This window comes from Denticeps clupeoides, chromosome 2 (assembly GCF_900700375.1).
Source record: "Denticeps clupeoides chromosome 2, fDenClu1.1, whole genome shotgun sequence".
Lineage (NCBI taxonomy): Eukaryota > Metazoa > Chordata > Actinopteri > Clupeiformes > Denticipitidae > Denticeps > Denticeps clupeoides.
The window spans coordinates 24,054,695-24,077,249 of record NC_041708.1 but is presented as its reverse complement, the minus strand read 5'-3'; the positions used below and the strand labels follow the sequence as shown (position 1 = coordinate 24,077,249).

General features: G+C 42.1%; 1 long non-coding RNA gene across 1 annotated transcript; it reads left to right on the top strand.

The window, feature by feature from the left end:
* Positions 1-676: 676 nt before the first annotated feature.
* Positions 677-21,649, top strand: LOC114784609 (uncharacterized). The gene is made up of 3 exons (XR_003748887.1): positions 677-700; positions 18,904-18,969; positions 21,111-21,649. It is a non-coding gene; the product is annotated as an uncharacterized LOC114784609 (long non-coding RNA).
* The last annotated feature ends 906 nt before the right edge of the window (positions 21,650-22,555 follow it).

Here is a 22,555-nt window from a genome sequence, read left to right as displayed (position 1 = left end):
TTGGTTTTAAGCAGGAAATTAAGCAAGGAAATTAGAAATGTATATCACATATTTTTTTCCAGTAAGTAGAATAAAAAATATTGTAGAATAATAAATTTTTAAAAAATTATAGTAAATAATGAAGAAGAGAAAAAAGGTGAGATTTGGTCCGTCAGCTTTGGGCTGATTTAATGGTCTGAAGGTGCCGTGTGCTGAAGTTATGTTACAGTGGAGAACAGTGTGTTTTGGGTCTGGAGGGGACCCAGACGTCTGGCCCTGATAAATCCATACACACTCGTCAGCGACGACCTCCATTTCTCATCCGCTGTTCTCGCTCCATCGTTCCCTCCGTCCGTGTTTTTGTCTCCTCAGCTCACGCTCAGACGGGAGGCGTGCGTTCACACACCTGTGCATTTAACCTCGCAGGCCAAATTATGCAGGTCTCTCTCCTCCTGCTCACACACACACATATAGATATTCATCTTGGCGAGACGCTTTAGCAGCGTGTGGCATTGCCGTTGTCTGCGACACGCAGGGGAACGCACACACTTGACATGGCCTGGCTGTCTGGGTAAGACAGGCACTCCTTTATTCCTTCGTTCGCTTTCTCTCCCTGCTATTCACATCATCTTTTCTACTGTTACTGATTCGCAGAAGCGAAGGAGGAGGAGGAGGAGGAGGATGGGTCCAGTGGAAGGGCAACACAAGTTACCCACAAAAGGTACAATGCACTTGATTTGCACTGTAACTCACTGTTTTTGTCACGCTGCAAGAGTCGTCGGACCCAAGTGCGAAATTGAGTGAAAAAGGAGCAGCTTTTAATGTAAAGAAGCACCACAAAAGACAACATTTAGAGGCACCGCAAAAAAATGAGCGCAATACTGAGTCTGTACCGGCGTACGTCATCAGTAGAGAGGTGAGGGAGATCGAGAGGTGTGGCGATTTTATTTCATTTGATTTAACATTCACATCCTGCTTCATACTGAATCAGTGCAGTATCCATGGCCACCACCCAGTGATGTCTGTCTGTGTCTTATGTTCTCCCCGAACTTAAAATATTTGCCTACTGTATTTACAAGCTTTTATTAAATTTTAATTCTGTGTGTTGTAGTGTGCTATAACTATGCACGTGAAACTACACTTGTCGGGGTGGCCTGGAGTCAAAGGATTTTTTTTTCTGCCCAGTTAAACACATGCTCAATAAAAATATGCCAGCAACTGCAGAAAATCGCGATAGAAATGTTCAGACGGCACACAAGGTGATGAAATTAAGGAATTTAGTTCAGGCGCTGTCAACGTGTTCACTGTGATTTTGTTCACTTCCCGTGTGGGTCTGACCTACAACTCAAAATTCATCCTGGTCATGGATGCATGGATGGAGAGGGACAGTGAAGGAGTTTTAGGGCTGATTTCCAAGCGCAGAGAGCAAAATTGAAAATGAAAACATTGTGACAATATTAAAATGCTCACAGTACAAAATTTAGCATTATTAGACTCTGAAGAAGCCCTTAGGTGTAAATAATCAAAAGGTTTTCCATACTGAAGTACTGCATGTGAAAACCAAAGTAATTTGCATAAAATTATATTCCCGTAATTTTTTTTGGATCAGTTCTCAGCTCTAGTTACTTTTCAGCGCCATCTCTCTCATGAAAGTGGCAGTCCTAGTTGCGGATCTGACCTATGTCATCATGACCTGTGCCCTTCACAGTGTGTCACGTGTCACGAACGATGCACTGCTTTATGTTCGGTGTCAGCAAAGATGACAACTAATTAGCACGTCCCGGGCAGCACTGTTTTCTTGAACCGGTCACGTCTGATGACTCCGGCGCTTCCTCAAGGTCTCCGTCTGACGGGAAAAGCACATTGAACCTGACGCACTCCTGGCCCTCGCCACCGGATTATTTCCTGTTAATAGAAAAATTGGGCCAAAGAGTTAACCCGAGCTGTTCAGTAGGAGCCAAATTATTGGCCGGGTCCCATTGAAGGTGACAGGGCCGTCTGAACCGAGAGAGCGGGTCACCGTCAGAGATCGGGGAGAAGTTAAAGCAGCTGGCGAGGGATGTTCTGGGCTGACACTCTCGCTCTCTCACAATCCTCTCTGAATTCTCAACACACCATCAGTGCCTCACCAGGCTGTTAGGGATAGTGACACACTTCATATTTCACTCAGGACCACATTTCGAGGCAGAAACACGAACAAGTCTGCCAACCAGCCTGCCCCCAACCCTCAAGCATGTTTCCAACTGTTTATCTGTAGTCAAACATAATTGTAATCAAAAATAGTTTGTTTTGTTTTAATAGCTTATTACATATTTAGTATAGTAAATGCATTAATTAATAAATCATACTTTACTTTTTTACAGTGATATAGCTGACATAGTATGTGGCACTTATAGAAAAAGGCTCTTGACATATTTAGCCCAAATACTGGTATATGTATGTAGATTTTTATCCATTTTTTGATGATTGCTTGTAGTAAATCACAGAAAAATAACCTGGCAGACCAGTCATCAAAGGGAAATCCATGAGGATGCATCTAGTGTCTGGTTGATCTTTGTGCTTTTGCAATTGGCACAAAAGATCCATCAGATCTTCCTTGTGTAGGTTTTACAATACTCATATACGCATTAACCCCAGCCAGGACACATGGCGGCCATATTGTTTTCATCTCAGTCCTTACTGGGGCGGGGCCTACATAATGATCTACAGAAACGAAGCAGAAGTGGAGCGAGAGCAGTTTGGCAACAGTTGGTAAATTACCCTCTGGGTCTGGAGTGGCAGGTCGTCATGGTGATGGTCTCCATATGCAAGACAAACATACTGTAAACGCTTCTGATTGTTATTATGGGAAGGTCAAGAGATGATGGCTTAATCTGAGCGGGGCGGTTAGAGAAACAGCTTTATCTACCAGACCATAACTCCCAGCCTCTCACACACACTCAGACACAAACACTCGCAGCCGGAGCCTGGTCGATGACAAATGCATCGCACTTCGCACACTCACGCGATGAGGGATGAAGCAAAAGCCGAAAGATCGCACAATTGAGAGCAGACCGCCTCGCAGCACAGGCCAACACAGTGCTGTAGAGGATCTACACATACACATGCACTTGCCATGGCGGTCCTCACTAACTGATAAATGACATGTGGCCTGGACAGCATTTGCTGCCAATACGTGTGTGTGTGTGTATGTGTGTGTGTGGCATAGCCAGGGAAAACAAGCAGAACACTCCACTTCACTCACCGTTTGCATCGTAGCAACCACTCCATCAAAGCGGCACTGTAGGGAAATGTCACTTTAACAAATTGGGCCCTATTTTCAACATCTTACATCATAATTCTTGTGTCTTAAATCTTAAGCAAGTTTGTTGGGGAACGTATAAATGATATGCCAGCATTACGTGGTCGGCACAGATGGGTGGTAAAAATCGCAGCATGCACAAGAGCAACACACGTTCTTAGGCGTCTAATTGAACAAAAAGTTTGCCCAAGCTCACGCAAAACTGACAACAGCTGCAGTGACTTACTGTTGTATTTCTTAATGAGAAATGGGTTGCCCAGTCCCTGTTCTAGACAACAAATTTCTCCTGAAATGTCAGGGCCAAAATTTCCTCTGAGAATGGACAAGAAAGCATTACGTGTTATTGACGACCTCTAGCCTCGGTGCACACTGAGCAAACGAGACATAAAATCACTCTGCTCAGCCAATTGAAATAGGGCTAATTACGTCCTTTTAATCAGGAAAGCAAATATTCCTACTCGTTAAATATAAGAACATGCACAGTTTCTTTAATATTAGTATGAAGGCAACATTCTTCACATAGAAAAAAAAAAGTAAAAGGTAACCCAAGAAATTGGATTAAAAAAATAATATATAAAAAAATGGTCAAGGTAAAACAAATAGAAAATGTGGTAATGAATTACAAACAGGGACATTCTGGCCAAAAATAACCAGATTTATTACATTATTACTGATTGTAACATTCACAGGTTATTTTCCTAACCTGATATGTGAACTCAAGACTCATTAACAGGTATTATGGCAGAGAAGAAAATTGGGCATCATTACTGATAATGAGGGAATTCCTGGGAGGGGTTGTCTGAGGGTCGAAATCTCCAGGAGAGACAGACTTCAGTTTTTTTAATGCCCTGGGGGTGCCAGGCATCCTTAAACACACACACACAGCAGAGCACAAACAGCTCCTGGTAGGCAGGTGTGTGCTCTGTCATTGTCTTCCCAGCAAGGCAGTTCCTGTGCCGGTTCAAAACATCTTCAAAATCTCAGACAGGTTTTGTGTTTTTTTACAGGCCAAGAAAAGACTAGGAAAAAAAAGATAACATTTGAAAGTGAAGCGTTTGTCATTGTGAAATACTGCAGCACAGCACACGGTGACACAACAAAATGTTTTGATTGGGTGCCCAGGGAGCAGTGTGTGAGGACAGTACTTTGCACAGTACCACCTTAGTGGTTTTTCACATTTCACATCTTGACCTGCTCTTTCTACTGGCAGCAGGGTATGAATTAATACAAAAATCTTTTACACTGAACACACTTGTTGGTGTCAAAAAGGCCCTTTTTAGAAATGTAAAATGGTAAAAAAAATTGTCGTTCATTTAAAGATTTAAAGTCATGATTTTAATAAAATCAACACACAAAATGTTTTGTCAAAATGTCTGTTACGGGCATATAGTTTGCACATGCAATTTTCCACTGGTGGGACTAATAAAGGTTTATCTTATCTTTTCTTGTCTTACTCCTGGAAATACACACACACACACACACACACACACACACACATTAGGAGACAGGCAGTGCAGCCCAACTTGTACTTTTGGTAAATTGTAGCAATGAGCCAGAGCAGACTGAAGTGAACTCAGCTGAGTTAAGGTGAAGCTGAGAAGTCCCATGTGAACCCCCCCGGAGACACTCTAAACCTAATGAGAGAGAATCCTTTCCCCATCCTCCCATCATTTGAGCAGCACTTGGCCAGGAAACCGCTAAGATGTGAGCTCCCTCCAGCTCATTCACTGTCCTATTAAATCCAGAAAAATAACATAACGCCCACGCTCAGCTCGAAATTAAAACCTACTTCAGTTTCCCTGCTCCTGCAGGACGGAATTATGTATGAAGAGAGAAGCTGACACGTCAAGAGAATGGCAGAACAAGGATATGGGGACATGAAGGGCTTTTTTGAGAAGGTCTGTTTCCATAGTTTATTAAATATTTCTGTCCCGTCCATATGTCGGGCTCGGAGACGAGCGCTCGCCGGCACTCTCAAAGATGTACACATTCTCCACTCGACAGACAGCCAGACAGGAAGAGCATGTCCGCTTTGTTCAAGATGTGATACGTCTGCTTTTCCACATGCCGCTTCGGCCGGGCCTGAACTCCAGCACCGTCCTGGCTTTTCCATGTCAGGCTCCTGGTATTGCAGTCAATCAACATATTTTGTCACAACACAGACCATCACATTACCTCTTGTTGAACATCCCAGGGTAGTGCAGTGCTGACCAGAAGAGGATGGGTGCACTAAGCCTTTTTTTTTTTTTACATTAAACTCTTGACATATCAAAAAAAAATGTAATTTCTTCTCTGTACATGACGATAAATGCTTTGAATCCTTTAATTGAATTGATTCCTCAAATTCTTGCTCAAGTTTTTCATTGCCACTTTTATCTCTGGCTTGCTCACTAGGGGCCTCGAGTTCCATTGATAGGTGCAACAATGCTTGTTTTAAAAAGGTCTTTCAAAATAAAATTGGATTGATTTTGTTGATTATTACAAATCTCAGCATCATGAGTTTGAGGATAAATAGTTAATCGCTAATGCACAATGGCTGGTTAGTGGCCCCACCTCACACCTCCAAGGCTGCAAAATCAAATACAGTCTCGGGTTTTCGCCAGGTTTTCCAGTTTCCTCCTGCCATAAGAAGGCACATTCACTAGAAGGATTGGCGACATTGAATCTTTCATAGGTGAAAAGTAAAGTGAAAGTAATTATTTGTCACATGTGACACACCCGGGGAGAAGTTCGTGGTGACGGTACTTTAGCATTAGCTTATGGTACCACTTCCTTACCTGCTAGGCCAACCACTGCCCTGAAGTGCTTAATCAAATGAGTTAATTCCAAATGAGTCAATTGATTCAAATGAGTCAATTCCAATTCCATCAAATTTACTGGTCACAGCAGCTCCAATTTTTCCACTGAATCCTCTGGAGTGCAGAATCAGATGTCTTGTGCGGTCACAGTGCCAGCCACAAGGGACCAAGCCGACATACCCACATGCTCTAGGGTGAAAGAGAGCTGGAACTGGCAGGGCCTCAGGCAGGCTGGGTGGGCCGTGACTAATTATGGGCGGTGCTTCTCGGTGCCAGGTGAGAGGGGACACTGTCCAACTCAGTTTGGCAATGCCCCCAACCCTGGCTCTGGTGCTAATGGAGAAAACAAATGCTTCATGTATCAACAGTGAGAGAAAAGCACTTTATTAAAGTGTTACATAGATCCAGAACACATTAGATTGAACCAACACTGAAATATGACAATACATACCCAAAAAGGGGGGCTGTTTCATATTTGCAGTCATCCTATATTAAACTCCACATTATTATAATGACCCGCTGAGTTAGAAACAACTGTTGTCATTAGTATAAAGGCAGTATTGGGTTTTTATGTTACAAAAGAAAGAATGACGAAATGTTTTGAATGACCACAATCTCAACTATGCATCATGTCAGCTGCTATAAATATGCATGCAGAAGCTGAGAACAATGACCTCACAAAACACACGGTCAATTTTAGGAACAACTACTTATACATTGGATCCTATTGTCTACGTATACCTATCTATTGTCTACGTACATCTATCCTTGGTTGGCCTCTTCCAACGCATAACTCTTCCATGTTTTCACGTCTGTGAGCTGACGGAGGAATCAATTGCAGAGGCGGTAACCAATAAAGCACACAATTGATTAGAAAAGGTGAACCCAAAAGTTGAAAATGTGAACAAAGTTTAAGCAGTGTCAGGAGGCTTGAAAAACTAGAAAGGCAGAGGAAGAGACAGTGAGACGGGTGGCTGGCCTCGCCATTGACAGGTATTAATGAAGCCTGACGATGCGAGTTTGTCATGTGCCTTTGCCAAACAATGAGGAATGATGCGAATTTGGCATCAACAGGTACTGTCATCTCTGAATCCAAAAGATGGAGCGGGCTATTCCTATCCTGTCTTCCCCCTGATTCATCCATCTCTCTCTTTTTTTTATTTCTTGAAAGCCAACATCACTCTCTGTGTGGACAGCAGGTTGCAGAGCTGAAAATCAATTGCAGACAGAGTTCATTCCTCAGTTTCTGTAATAAGGGAATTATATATATATATAATTCCCTTATTACACACAAACACACACACACACACATATATATATGTAAATCATGGTTTTGTCTCAATTTTATGTTTTTTTTATGATCAGTTTAGTAACAAAAAAAAACAAAGTAGAACATTTATTAATGAATGAGTTTAAATGAAAAAATACCAATGCAAAGAGTTCTTAGAAGTCGCCTTAGGCCGACAGCAACTATAACACAGTAAAACACAAACATTCTGCTGTACTCATCAGATACACTGAAACTTGATCAACTCTCATTCTTTCAATAAAAAAAAAATGCCACCACACTCCTTCCCAAAACCACTTACTTGAGTCTTGCCAGTCTCGCTAATAAATCAAGGGTGAACGTTTGGGTGCCCCACCACAAAAAGTCCAAACTACGACATGATGTCACAGTCTGAAAAATGATAGCAATTAATCTGTGCCTCTGAAGGCCAGCCTCTCGGCTAATGACAATTATCTAATGAATGCTCCTGAAGGCCGAGACGCCGGCATGCTAACTGCAGCCCTCACCGCACCCACCAGGAGGGAGCGAAATACAGCACTGCCCCTCTCCCTAATGTGAAGTCTAGACGTTCCAGGCCTGATTGTATGAAATTGCCAGTTAAAGTTCACATCACAACCAATTTCACACAGCACACGATGAAGAGCCGAACGCATTGGCCAGTACAGCGCTGATGACATCAGCGACGGGAGAGGAAGGAAAAGAGCGAAAACCACAAAACTGGGATGGAAAGAAACACTGTGAATCCAGCAAAAACACTAGCAGGTTGAACAGGACGCAAAACCCTTTTGCCCGCTAGTCATTATTTGGTACTAGGTTAATTTCACAGGTCTCATAACCCTTGAGGTAAATGCAACATTGCATACAGATATATTAATTCATGTATATCCCATAAACACACTACATACTGATGTCGGACACATGAACATTTTCACCCGCAATGAAGAGCACAAAATATTTTAAAGAGGGTTCAAGCACAACGCTACGTGCTAAACTCAAGAGTCCTTCAGATAAACAAATAATCAAAGAAAGCACTGCCTGGTAGTTATCTGTATTTTAAAAAGTGAATCTGTCCGCCCTCTTTTCTTTGCGTGTAATTATTTCTGTCACCCAGAACATGATCTTTGAAAAGGTTGAAATCAAGCGAGCACAATGACCGACAGCATTCATGTCTGCTATTCTTCCTGATTTAAACATGCAACTGTCAGTACATTGTCTTCTTTTTTTATGTCAATTCTGATGACATCATTGACCTTACACTAGCCCTGCACTGAGCAGCTGGTACACTTTGCAGAAGTGGCACATGAATTTACTTCAGTCCACATGGCCCATTCACATATTTATACACTCATTCTGTGGCTGTAGGAAACCTCAGTGCATTTTGAGTAGAACACAGAACACAGAACCCACTTCAGAAAACAGAAACCCAGACAATTCGGCCCTATTTCCTGTCTGCTTGTGTCATTATCTTGTGTGAGAACTCCGTCTTACATCAGCCCAGCAGCCCGGCTCCATACAGGAAGTACGAAATTAAAAAGGTACGGAGCGAAAAGGGAAAGGCCATCTGACAGGCTCTCATTACGGCCGATCGGGAATGATGGACACGGGGAGAAAATTCCAGAAACTTCCAGGAAGACCATTTAGGTGTCTGTGGCCACTGCACCCCTCCTAGGGGTGTGGTGGACAAGAAGTCTGGGAGACAAAAGTGGGAACCGAGGCACATACGCTCATGCACATTCACACACTCACACACAGGGGAAAGAGCTTTAAGGACTGAGCAGAAGGTCAGAGTTCACGAGCTAGTCATGGCCACAGGTATTACTTTTTTTTTTTTGTATATATCACAGAATCACAGAATCCTCCTCAGGAAGCTGAGATCATTGGCCATGTTGTACTGGTCATCCTTGATTAGGTTAGTAGATAAATTATATCATAATAGGGGTATTAGTTACAATATTTAAATGTTATAAACAATATATAACTTGGTTGTTTATGACTAGACATAGTAGTCTTTTCCTATTACACCAAAAAGTTATATTAATCGTACAGAGGTTAAGACAGGGTCAACAGTAAAATTTAAAATGAAATGTGTGGGACGATAATAATACAGTCAAAGAAATATACAATTCCTTATCCAGCTTCCGAGCTGATCCAACATTTCGCTCACCTGATCCTACGGACTGTAGGGAGGAAGTCACAGGAACTGAAGCATGAAGGGCTGAGAACACTGTCTTCTTCATTTTCATCCTGTTTATTTATGGTGAAGAGTTATGCACTGCTGATAAGCCTATGAGATTTCCCGTGTATGACATGCTTATGTGGAATTGAGGGGTGAAAATGTTCCCAAATTGTCACACGCGGACTGAGTCCCTGCGGCCTTGGCCTGGGTGGACATGGGCGCATTCACACACACGGGCGCACAAACACATACCACAGGCTGAGCGTGTCTTGTATTGTTAGTACTGTGTGCTGTTAAATAACATTTATTATACTTAATTTTTCTGCAACTTTTTTTTTTTTTTTAAGCAGGTACCAAAGCAGATTTTTGGTGTTCGTGCTTTATCCTCCTCCAAATTTCATCCATTTTTTCTCTTTTCCTCCTCTATATGTTGACTTTCTCCCCAACTTCTCTTTTTTTAGTTAAATAAGAAAAATATATATAATAAAAAAAAAGACGATGATGATAAATGATGACAGCACAGACACACACACAATTTCATGTATCAGTTGAGAAGAATCCAGAATCCGGGATGGTTGGGGTGCATGACTGTGTGACAGTGTGGGAAAGTTGTGAATTCTGAAATTTGGCAAATTTATAAGTATTCTGAGCCTTTGCTCGATTCTTTGTTGATGCACCTTTAACAGTATTTACAGCCTCACAATTATTCACAGCCTTCAGCACTGTTGTAAACTGTCAAAAGAGTGTGAAATGCTGCCACCACAGCAAAAGCTCCCTGCTTTTTAAATACATTACATTACGTGTGTTAGTTGTCTTCAGTTTTGTTCTTTATACTCCAAATGTAAATTGTGAATGAAGATTCCAATTTTACCATGATGCAGTCAAAGATTATATGCAGTCATGTTTAGGCTAAATGAAGCAGGTTAATATCTGGAATATTCTATTCCGGGCTGAATTAAACACCATTCAGTCACCAAGCATTCTTGTGGAAGCCAGACTCTGTCACTGCAAGGCAGGAACAGGCCAAGCCTGTGAACAAGACACCCTGAAGCTCCATTTATTTTCATAGGGATGTGTGTGACTTCTACATTTCTAATTCATTTATTATGTCTCCTCCTATCGGGTTAACCTGCCGCTCGCACACACACACAGACACACAGATCTTGGTCCGCCTTTCCTGAGGATCCAAATCCATCAAATGTAAAAACATCACGACCTCACAGCGACCTTTCAACCGAGACCCACCGTCCTCACCTCCCTGCCTCCCTCCCTCCCTCCCTGCCTCGCTTCACTCCCTCTGCTCCAGTCCATCCAACCACTTCCTCTCCTCCACCTCACCCCCCCTCTCTGCTGCTTCACACTGATGTCTTCATGTCTTTAAAAACACACAGAGACGGAGCTCTGTGCTGCACTGCTAATACGTAACAGGTGGAAAAGTCACCCCGGACGGAGATTCTGCCCCCTCCCCACACACACTTTATCCTCACGACATCTTAATGACTGTGTAGCATATGTATTATGTACTAAACTTGCATGGACTAAATCGGTAAACTGATTTAGTTCAGCATCTCCCTAGCATCTCTGTTAATTATTTCTGAGGACCATCAAAATGCCCTCCCATCTTATGTAGAACTTTTGATACTCATTACCAAGAACAAAGACACACACACACACACTTCCACAGAATGGATAATTCCATTTTCAAATCAGTGGTTGGGAACTGTCTCTCTCTCCTCGGGACACACTGTTCTCTGTAGAAACTAATAGGGACTTTCATCAGCATCCCTGTTGATCTTACAGAAGCCTAATACTGGAAAGATCTGTTTTTTCACAGATCTCGTCTACAAACACACAAAATTTATTGTGCAGCAGTGGAGATTTTTACACCTAATGAGGAGGGACACGGTTACTGTCACACCGAAATGTCAATGAAGTTGGGGTCCCGGAATGTGAAAGTAACCAATTCTGTTACATACAGTAGTGAGAAATGATGTTCAGGCCACTTCAGCTGAAGGAGGTTAAGCAGATTTTATGCAACTGCTCAACCTATGTGTGTACAGTAGCTGTAAACAGGGACATTTCGTGGCACTTTGGATGCCCAGGGAATGCAAGCCCATCTCAACGGCTTTGCCGTTTGAGGGATGTTAACGTGTGTATATTATAGCTGGTTAGTGTGATTTATAGCTGGTTAGCATAGAATATTCTAAAAACAAGTCTTGTGGTGTAGTAGAGATTCTAATGTGGCCATATTAGATTTGGTTTGTGACCATGATGAGCCATTAGCAGAAATGTAATGGTCAGATTCTTATGTATTTATTATTACATAATAGGTTATTTTTTAAAGTTGTGCATGTTCTTTATCAATCAATCAATCAATCAATTTATTTCCAAAGCACTTATAAAACAACTTCCGTTGACCAAAGTACTGTACAAGCATAAGACAGGTACTTTACAGCATACACACTTAATATACATTGCACATTATTACAATAAACCAGAGGACATAAATCAGTAAAATACATTCAAAAGAATAATAATACTAAAAGTAGAAATAGATAAGATAACATGAAGCCAGCTTCAGAAATCAAGAGGAATGAAATACTCATGAAAACAGAGCATGTATTATAAGCAGGATTTTAAAACAATTAAGACTCTCAACTGCCAGGGGACACTGTTATTTAGGCTTTTAAAATCATGAGAACTGCCTCAAGAAGATAACTGGATGAGTTTTCACTGTTCATATTTTGCAGAGCTTCATGCAGTTTACACACGTAAACTGCCCCTTATTCTTCAGTGTTTCTTCTGTTTCCTGCACGTGATCAATCGGTGAATTTAATATGAGTGCTCACAGTAATTAACGCTGTGGAGAAAGTACACATTGAACGATCCTGATGGTCCATTTTAAGGTCTGGGCCTTAGGCAGTTGTCTCCATTCCCTGACCAGTTGCAATTACTGTATGTCTGTGTGTGTGTGTGTGTGTGTGAGAAAGAAATTTATACAAACTATAATCTCCCTACTCACCATCTCACTCGCTAGCTCCTTTTCTGACTGAACGAAAGAATGGAATTGATCCATCTGTGGAAGCTCAGGTGTAAAACTAAGAGGGGAAAAAAAGGTGGAAGGTGACGGAGATGAGAGGAGTGGAAAATGTCTGAAAAACCCACAGCTCCTCTTGGATTAAACCTAGACAGACATACACACACACACTTTCCGCATCCACAGCATTTATCAACAAATGAAAACAGTCGCTCTCTAACCTTCCTGATTTACCCTGCAGCTCATGTGACCCCGTCTAAGTGCTGACCCCGACATGCTGTTAACAGATGGAGACATACTGCCCATTAACCTGCACTTGCACCTGTTTGTGTGTGTGTGTGTGTGTGTGTGTGTGTGTGTGTGTGTGTGTTTGTAGGTATGGGAGTGTGGAAGAGAAATGACCACCCCCAAGTCATCATTTCAAACTTTCCACCCTCATCTATCCATTTCACAACTTCAAGAGTGACGCGGATGACCGGCTCTGTATTTCACATCGGCTCGGTCTCGAAGTGTGTTGTGCATCTTCATCACCATCAGCACAATCCAGCCTATTGATTTCAACTGGCGGGAAAATACTAAAGTGTGGTTGAAAGCAGATGAGACATGAATCTGAACTTTCAAAAATGAGAAATGAGGATAGAATGATGGAGACGAAGTTATAAATAGAGCATTTACATTTTCATTTTTACATTTACGCCATTTATCAGACGGCCTTATCCAGAGCGCCTAACAATCAGTAGTTACAGGGACAGTCCCCCTGGAGCAACTTAGGGTTAAGTGTCTTGCTCAGGGAAACAATGGTAGTAAGTGGGATTTGAACCTGGGTCTTCTGGTTCATAGACGAGTGTGGTACCCACTAGGCTACTACCACCCCGGAGCATATCTATATATATATATGTATATCCTTGTAAGCATTAAAGCTATGGATATATATGTGCTTTTCTTTTTTTTTTGCAATAAAACTAAATTTAGTGCGAAGGCCTCAGTGTGATTGGTCCCCAGGAAGTCTGACTGGGAAAGTGACCGGCACCTGGCCTCTGATCGGCTGTCGCCCAGGACGCTTCACGCAGCGTTCTGTATCCTGCTTTACTCCACATTAATGATGGAAAAAAGCTTGTGAAATGAAGCAGAACAAATTCAAGCCCTAAAATACAACTTGTTGTTTACATAAGGGCTGCAGAAGGATATGTGGTATGCAGAGAACCCAAATCAGAACAGGAAAGCGCCTGATGTTTCAACGGTTAAGAAATAAAAGGTAGTGAGCGCACCCTTCACAAAAACCTGGGAAGTACAGAAACCAAAATCTGCTCCCTTCTTCCTTTAAGGTCCCTTTTACTAAAATGTCACCTTTGTGAGATAATTGAACATTAATACGAGTTCCCCTAGCCTGTCTATGGTCCTGCAGTGGCTAGAAATGGTGATAGGTCTAAAGAGTGCTTTGGTCATTCTGCTTCGCCGTTCAGAGAGCGGCAGCTCAGACGGTTGGATCTGGAATTTGTCCCTTTATGTCATCAGAAAAGGAAAGGTTACCTCCCGTTTCTCCTGCTTTGTCCACCCAGAGAATTTCCCTCCCCCCCCTAAAACATTATCTCCACTGACCGTCATAGCTTGAAAATGTCTGAAGCATTGCAGTTGCTCAGTGATTGGATGTACATTACAGGCCAAAATGTTGGACACACCTTCTCGTTCAATGTGTTTTCTTTATTTTCATGACTATTTACATTGGTAGATTCTCATGGAAGGCATCAAAACGTCTTCAAGTTCATAAGACAGGGAGCTGGCAGGGCCAGGATGGGATGGGACATTCAGAATGCAAATAAAACAACTTATGAACTTTATGTTTTGTTGGTCTCAAAATTCAAGTTTCTGTAGGTATTAATGACCCTTGAGATATGAGATCAATAGCAAAAGTATGGATTTGTATTCATCCAATTAAAAGCTCTCTAACTTCTTCTACAGTTGGGGATGTCTTCTTACCAATGTCATTCTTGCATGTGACTTTAATGGGCAGTGGTAGCCAAGCAGGTAACAAAGTAGACTCGTAATCAGTAGGTTCAAATCCCAAAATGCTAAGGTGCCACTGAGGTCCCCTTGAGCAATGAACTGTCCCCAGACACTGCTTCCCAGGCACCTTTTGTGGTTGCCCACTGCTCAGATGAAGGGTTAAAAGCAGAGGACACATTTCATTGTGTGCTGTGGCACAGTGTTTCACTTCACTCAATATTTTTGAGAAAAAAAAATATTGGAACCTTTTTAGTGTTTCATGTTGCCAATTATCTCTTTGCTAAAAGATGGAGTAGGTTCCCATCTCATGCCCATCTGAATCCTTTTAGAACCTTTAACTGGGAATAAAGCCACTGCAGGGAGGCAGTGACTGTTGCCCCCTCTACCACCATCTGGTGGAAAACAGAAAAGCCGTATCCAGTGTGTCAGACATTGTCAGTCAGCGTTCAGACAGGGTGTGCGCTGCTGTAGCTGGAGCTCCACATAGGAGGCTCACCAAAGGGTAAGGAGTCTTTTAATGTCACTCTATAAATTGAACCTCCATTTACCGAAACTCAACACTTGTGCAGTCCTTGCGAACAGAGAACCACTCCAGTGTCAGGACTGTTCGTGACAAAGACAGGCCTGTAAAGTGATCCCGTGCCCAGGAATGTTTAGGACACTTTGGGGATGGCTGCGAGGGTCTGGCAGTTTCGCTTGCTTTGATAAACCATCGGTGGGCCCTGGTCCTGACACAGGATAATCCCCAAGCTCTCAGTCAGAAGCTGAGGAGTGGGGTGGATATCAGGCACTTAATTGAAATTTCAGGTCTTGCTGATGTAAAGGCTGAAATCAAAGCAAACCAGGGTCGACTTTTCACCTTTATTACCCTGCCGATGTGTGCCAATCCTACAGTTAGTGCATTATTTATCATGAAAAATATGAAATCACGGCAAACAACATCTCAACCTCTTCTTATTCCACGGTCAATAGGTCGAGGACATATTTTAAAAGGGAACAGAGTACAAATGTGATTCCATAAAGAATATGACTTCAGTAAAGTTGAAAGGTGAGTTGTGATCGATTTCAGATGTTAAATCAACAAAATATCATCAACAGTCTTGACAGACACTTGAAATCAGAGTGCATTGTGGTATATAGAGAGAGCATAGTGCCAGACAGGGAGACTCCGAAGACCAGCATAAACTGATCATGGTCTGGGAGACACCCGAACTTTAGAGTCAGACCCGTGTCACCTGAAATCACACAGGGTACCTGCAAATCAGCAAATCCAGTCAGCTTGTTCATGAGAGGATTTGGTTCGCACTCACAACAGGTTACTGTCTCTCCACGATGGAGATCTTCAGGCATTTGGTACCATCTCTCTTCATGAGCTATCTCTTTCATATGTACATGAGGTCACAAAGGACCTTAACACATTCGTTAGATGGCCACAAAGTCCCAGGTTACGCTTAACCCTGAGTGTCTCCAGGGGAACTGTCCCTGTCACTACTAATTATAAGTTGCTTTGGATAAGGGCGTCTGATAAATGTAATTGTAAACATGAACATCAAAAATATTTTTTTCAAAATGCATTGGAAAACGTTCTCGTAACTGGTAGATGTCACTACCTTTTTTCACCAGCCAATCAATCTTGGAACATTTCAAAGCATCACATGAGGCAGAAAACATCAGTGTACATTTTTCTCAGCTTAAAAATCACTTTCCATCATGAGCTCCCATTTGTAAGCATGAAACTGTTGGAGTGTTGGGGATAATTAACGCAAGCATGTGGGTAGTCTGGTGGTGATCATGTTAAAAAGCCGTTTTAACTGGACCCCCACATGAATCACTGAGATGGTGATCCTGTCTGCTGTCATTTAACATCTAAAGTGACTTCACTGGCCGATTGTGCCCTAAAGACACACAGTTGCTTTCATTTACTGACAGTAATTTCTGCTGATTGTTAGACCTGTGCCCATAAACATATCTGTTGCTTTTTTGTTCAGAAACGTATCCCTTTCGGTCTTCTGTCCTTTATACAGCTCTTTCACTCTAACTAATTATGATGTATGAGTCTGCAGAGAATGAAAAGGGGACACACACCCTCGAAGGAGCTCTGATTATCACAAACAGACCTCAGGATTTGAAGACTAAACCACTCGTCATTTAAATAGCAAGCCTCCAGCCAGACTGTCTCAACTCCATGCAGGTGCTTGTGTGTGTGTGTTTATGTAAGTTTAGTTCAGGGAACTGTTTATGCAGAAATAATGCTAAACTAGTGGTACATACCATATATGTTAAATGAAGAAATTATGTTCAAGATTCTACTTTTTGCAATGGAATTATTAAGAGACATGCAGGTTTAATTTTTAAAGCTTGTGGAGATTTTTTTTTTCTGTGAAACAACAATGACTGAACATCAGCCTTCAAAGTTAAACTTTAAATTGTGCAATTGGTGAAAGGAAAAGATAAGGAGAACGTGGAAGAAATGAAAAATTGGAAAGAAAAGCAGATTCTTTTCCAAATAATAATTCTCACTGGAACGCACATGGTTCCATCATTTTACTTAAAAACACCTCTGATCTAATACGATCGGTAAGATCTGTTTCTACTCCATGTCTGATCCATCCCAAAAAATTTTTAAAGGCACTGGCTTTAGGCATGTGCACAAACACCGGCTGAAACACACACTCACGATCCGAAAGGGTCTGTGGAATGTTAGCGTCCACTCTCAAGGCTTTGTGGCACGGGGACATCTGCTTAGGTAGTTGTGGTGGCTCTGAAACCCGGTGTCCGTCAGAGGGAAAGTGAGATTAAACACACTTTTATTTACAGCTCAGTCCCCGCAGCCAACCAGTTGTCTGCCTGTGTCCAACCAACCACATGCATTTAAAAACCATTACTGTCCTCAAACACATCATAGCACACATTCCTCTGTTCTTCGGACAGATGGGAAGAAAGATGGAGGGAGAGATGGAAAAAGAGACGAAAATGAGCAAACGGAAGCGATGGGAGGGGGCTGAGGTATTAGAAAGCGAGATGCAAATTGAGACAAAGGGTTGAAGACACCTCATTGGCTGTGTGAAAGAATGACTTCAGCGTTTAGCATTGTACCCGCAGCTGCCAAACGGCACACATTCTGTCCGCGTGCATCCGCAGCCTGAAATTAATGTCCGAGAGCTACCGTGTGCATTCCAGATAATGAGAAATGTTTTTTTCTCGAGACACACTCAGACCCTCCAGAGAAAACTCCACTGTAGCCCAGGGCACATCGATCCAGCTCATAAAGAATTTTTTGTGTAAAGAAATTGCCCAAAAGTGAGTCTAAGTCAACAACTTTAAACAACAGGTCAAGGCCATAGTGCGTTACTCACGGTAACAAATGTGCCGAGACTGAAAAAGAGGAGGTGGGCTGCAGAGTGCCGCATAATATATTTCTGTTCGGCATTATATATGACTGTACCTAGACCTCCAAACCTCTAAAGGAAAGCCTACACATAAGATTACTTCATGCTAACATTTTTACACATCATTGCTTTTGTCTTCACTTGACCAAAGCAATACAAAGACATTCCAACAAAACTTAGCATACACAAAACAATATAGCAATAACTGGAGAGATAGAAATGTCTGTTTCTGTAGTATTTATTAAAGAATGTGATGTATATTTTTCAAGCAATTTTTTGATGCAAAAACTCTCAAAAGGCACAAGATTACAAACGTTGCATCAAAATGTGATTTATTTCTGAAGAGGGACTGAAATAAAGTCATATAGTGCACAGAAGAATAATATAATAATATATATTTTTTACATATTTATTGAATGCATGGTGGCAAGGTGATGGGCAAAGTGGTCTCACAGGCCTTGTGTTTGCATGCTCTACGGTTTCTTCTTCTTCCATCCAAACGCATGCACACTTGGCCAATCAGTGTCTCTGAATTGTCCGTAGTTGTGAGCGTGTGATTGAATGGTGTGTGCACAGTACTGGAAATATGTCACCACAATACATGTGCAGACTGTGTGTTCCACTTAATTAGATCGGTGATGACCCGGATGGAGGCTACAGTTAAACTAGAATCAGCTGTGTGTGTGCATGTGTGTGTGACTGCTGAGATTAATAAGTGCCATTCATCAACATGCCAGAGCAGGATAAGTGAGACAGTAATCACAGACAGAAACTGTCACATCTTCGTACTCTCTCCTTACTCTTCTCAAACACACTCACATGCATGCTTTTGATTAAGTACTAACACCACAGACTCATTTATTTTACTCTATTTCTTTAAAGAGCTCTAGTGCAGCACACACTGTAAAGTCACCTGATTCTCTTTCAACAGTGCTCGAATGCTTCAAAATGCTTCTAACTGATCAACAGAAGTGGCCTTCAACGCTGAAATGAAGAGGTATGAGGTGGTCCATCCATCTCTAGGTGCATCATGGAAAAGTGAAGCCGTGACCACAGCAGGGTCAGAATAGACTTGTGTGTGGAGATGTATCCCTGCAACGCTTTGTCATTCATCCAGTGGTACACAAGCTTAAGTTAAAGTAAACATACACAAAGTTACACAAAGTAAATTTTGTCTTTTTTGGCGCAATAATTTTTTAACAGAATATATTTTATTTGAAAGTGAAATGATTGTCATCATGAAACACTGCAGCACAGCACCCTTGGTGATGACAGGCGCCCGGGGAGCAGTGTGTGGGGACGGTTCTTTGCCCAGTGGCACCTCAGTGGCACCTTGGTGGATTGGGAATAAAATGTCATAAGCACAAAAAATTGAAGGTAAACAATAATGAGTACTGAATAAAGGGTTTAAGAACAAAGTTTAGTTCCAAACCTGGCCAAGTCATATTCAAAATAAAGGGAACTGGTGTTTGTTTAGAATCAGAAAGATGCGTAGGTGACGACAGGTGGTGGGGCTTGTAGTGTTTGAAACTTTATGTGCTGCACTAAACACAAGAGGAGCATTCCAAAATGCTTGCTGTAGAGTTGTGCTGTCAAGAAACCCATTTTTATGATCATCAGATTTTAATAATATCCACTAACAGCAAACAGCAAACGTCTGCGCATTCGTATTTAGGGCTAAACCTAACCCCGTTCCTAAGCCTGACCGTTGCCACAAGCGTCATTGAGTTCAGATCACGGTTCAACCCTGCTTTTCAGCACTGTTTTGAAGTAAGACTGATCCTTCTATTTGTCAGGATTGGCCACAGCTGATGTTTCCATCTTTTAAAAAGCCGGTGATTATGTGTTATTATGACTTTTGTGTTGAATGTGCCTCTTCCCGGTTTCTTTCCTTATTTTCCTGTGCCGAAGGCAACATTGGTTGACGTTGCAGTACTTAATGTTCTGTTTAACATTCTGAGAGTAAAATTGCAGTACTCACCTGCTCCCCTGAGTATTTCTGCAATTGAGTTCACTCATATCGCAGAAAATTGTGTTTCCTCGGCGCTTGCACTTTTATTATGTCTTGTATTAAATGTAGGCATGATAACAACAGTATGACTTTAGATTTAGATACACGATGCTGCAATGAGCATGTGATGAAGTCCGCACACAAAGCCACATAGATTCCCGCCAACATTCAATGAAATAAAAAATGTCAGAGGCAGATTCAGGGTGGAGCGTGTCCAGTGGGACAGAAATGCCTATACCTCCTTGGCTGGTTTCTCTTGATTCATAGGAGCAGCACCTCATATCCAAAGCTCTGTGAAAGTTGGTTAATTAGTTGTCATCATTTGGATTTAGCAGGTCCAAAAAAACGAAATCCCTTTCCATCCGTGAAAAATAAGAAAACCATCGACAAGAAGTCCCCTTGGTGAAGTACAGTGCCCACATTGAACAATTCTGACTTTGCAAAAATACTCCATTCCTACACAGATTGGACTACACATAGCAGTCCAGTTAAGGGTGTGCATCGTCCATTCTATGTCTTGCATGTTATGTATAAGGGCAAGGTTAAGGGTTAAGGATGTCCCCCCCGAAATCAGACGGTTGCCGGTTCGAATCCCGATCTGCCAAGGTGCCACTGAGGTGCCACTGATTACACATTTCATTGCGGCACCATGTGGTGCTGCAGTGTTTCACAATGACAATCACTTCACTTTCACTTTCAAACGTGTGTGACGCTGCACGCCGTTTATTGATTTATGTCCGCTACAGTTACATGAAGAGGGTGTCAACACACACAGGACAGTCCTTTGCATTGAATGTCTTCTCCATTGGCTATACAGTCCGTAAATGCTAATAGGTGTAGATCGAGACAATTCAAATAACACCATACTGAAATCCACACTGAGTAAGCAACACACAGGGTCTGTCACGGGCACATAAATTAGCTGCTCGGCTACTCGCTCCAAAAAAGGGTGGGCTCCCCCACTGAGTCAGGTACCGCTTTAAATTTGTCTTTGCTTTGCTTGGACGTGTTCTGTGTTATTAGGAGTTTTCTGACATTCCTTGGCCAAGTTCAGCTTCATAACATGCTGTCCATTGAACCAAATGAGGGAAGGAGAACTCACTATATCATCCTGTTTTTTATTACAGGTTCCATCCTCATGGACAACGTAGACGTATGTCCTACAGGACAGCAGTGGTTGCAGCAGGATGTTTGTCTGCGGGTGCTTGAACTTGCGACTGTTGATGAAGAGTTGGATTTCTTGACCATTTGTCGCTCCGTAGGCTGCTCCGGCTCCAGCCCAGAGAGGAAATATCAAGGATACAGAGCTTAGGGGCTGGAAAAGTGTTTCATTCAATTTCCTACTGGAATGAAGCCAGACCTCTACCAGTCATGGGGTTTTATCTCCATACGGTCTCAACACAACGTGCCGGTTTCCTGGCCCACCCATCGCTGCCTAAATCTCCCAACAGGACTTCCATCCAACTGCTCGCATGCACTATATGTTTTATCTATGAGCAGTGTGTGTGTGTGGAACGAGTTACCGCTGCAAATGAGGTAACATAAAACTTTGACCCACTGTTGATGCGATGAAGATCTACTGATTGTAAGTTGCTCTGGATAAATGCTGATAAAGGCTGTAAAAATGATGATGACAATGATAATGACGCTGACCGTCAACCCAATAGAACCCTAAATCCAGGCTCCTATACAGCCGCCTCACCCACACTGGACTAAAAGAGACATAAAACATTGAGTTATATTTGAATTTCTTCACTGAGTTAACAAACTTTTGTTCCTGAAGTGGCAGTTTGAAGTTAAGGTAGGTTGGTAGTGGCCTAGTGGGCCTAGTGGGTAACACACTGTCATCTTTGAACCAGAAGACCACAAAGTCACAGGTTCACACCCTACTTAGTACCATTGATTCTTTGATCAAGACGTGTCTTTGAACTGGGAACTGGGAACTGTCCCTGTAACTACTGATTGTAAGCCCCTCTGCAAAAGGGTGTCTTATAAATGGCATAAATGTACATTTACATTTTGAGCTTTTTTACACTCTTAACTCTTGAAAAACATTAATAACATTATCATAATCAAAGAAGACTTGAGCCAAGCTAGTTTAAAATCGTATTAACCAGAAGAACTGGACACTCCATAAATTCAGGTGGAAATTGTTTGAGTTTGAATTCGATTTCCAGTGATTTCCAGCAGTAGGTGTCTGGCAGTGGAACAGAAGGCTGCAAGGATTTAGACAAACTCCACTTTATGGCATGGCTGTGGCTCTAGTACACATTGGCTCCATTCGATTCAATGTCTCAACCCTCTCAATGGAGAGGTTTTATGGAGGAGCACCCTTCATATGCTTGAAGACAAATGTGAAGCTGCGAGAAAAAAATCTCAGTGTGTTTCTAAAGGTCAAATGTAGGTCTGAATCACTTTTTCCTTTTCTTTCCTTTAACCCGTCTTTCATTCCCTCACCTCTCTTTCCTATCTGCCAGACTGAACTCATCCCTTTTCCTCTTCAGTCTCAAGAGAGGAGAACGGGCTTCAGCAGGTCAGAATGTGGAACATGTCCTAGAAGACAAAATGTTAA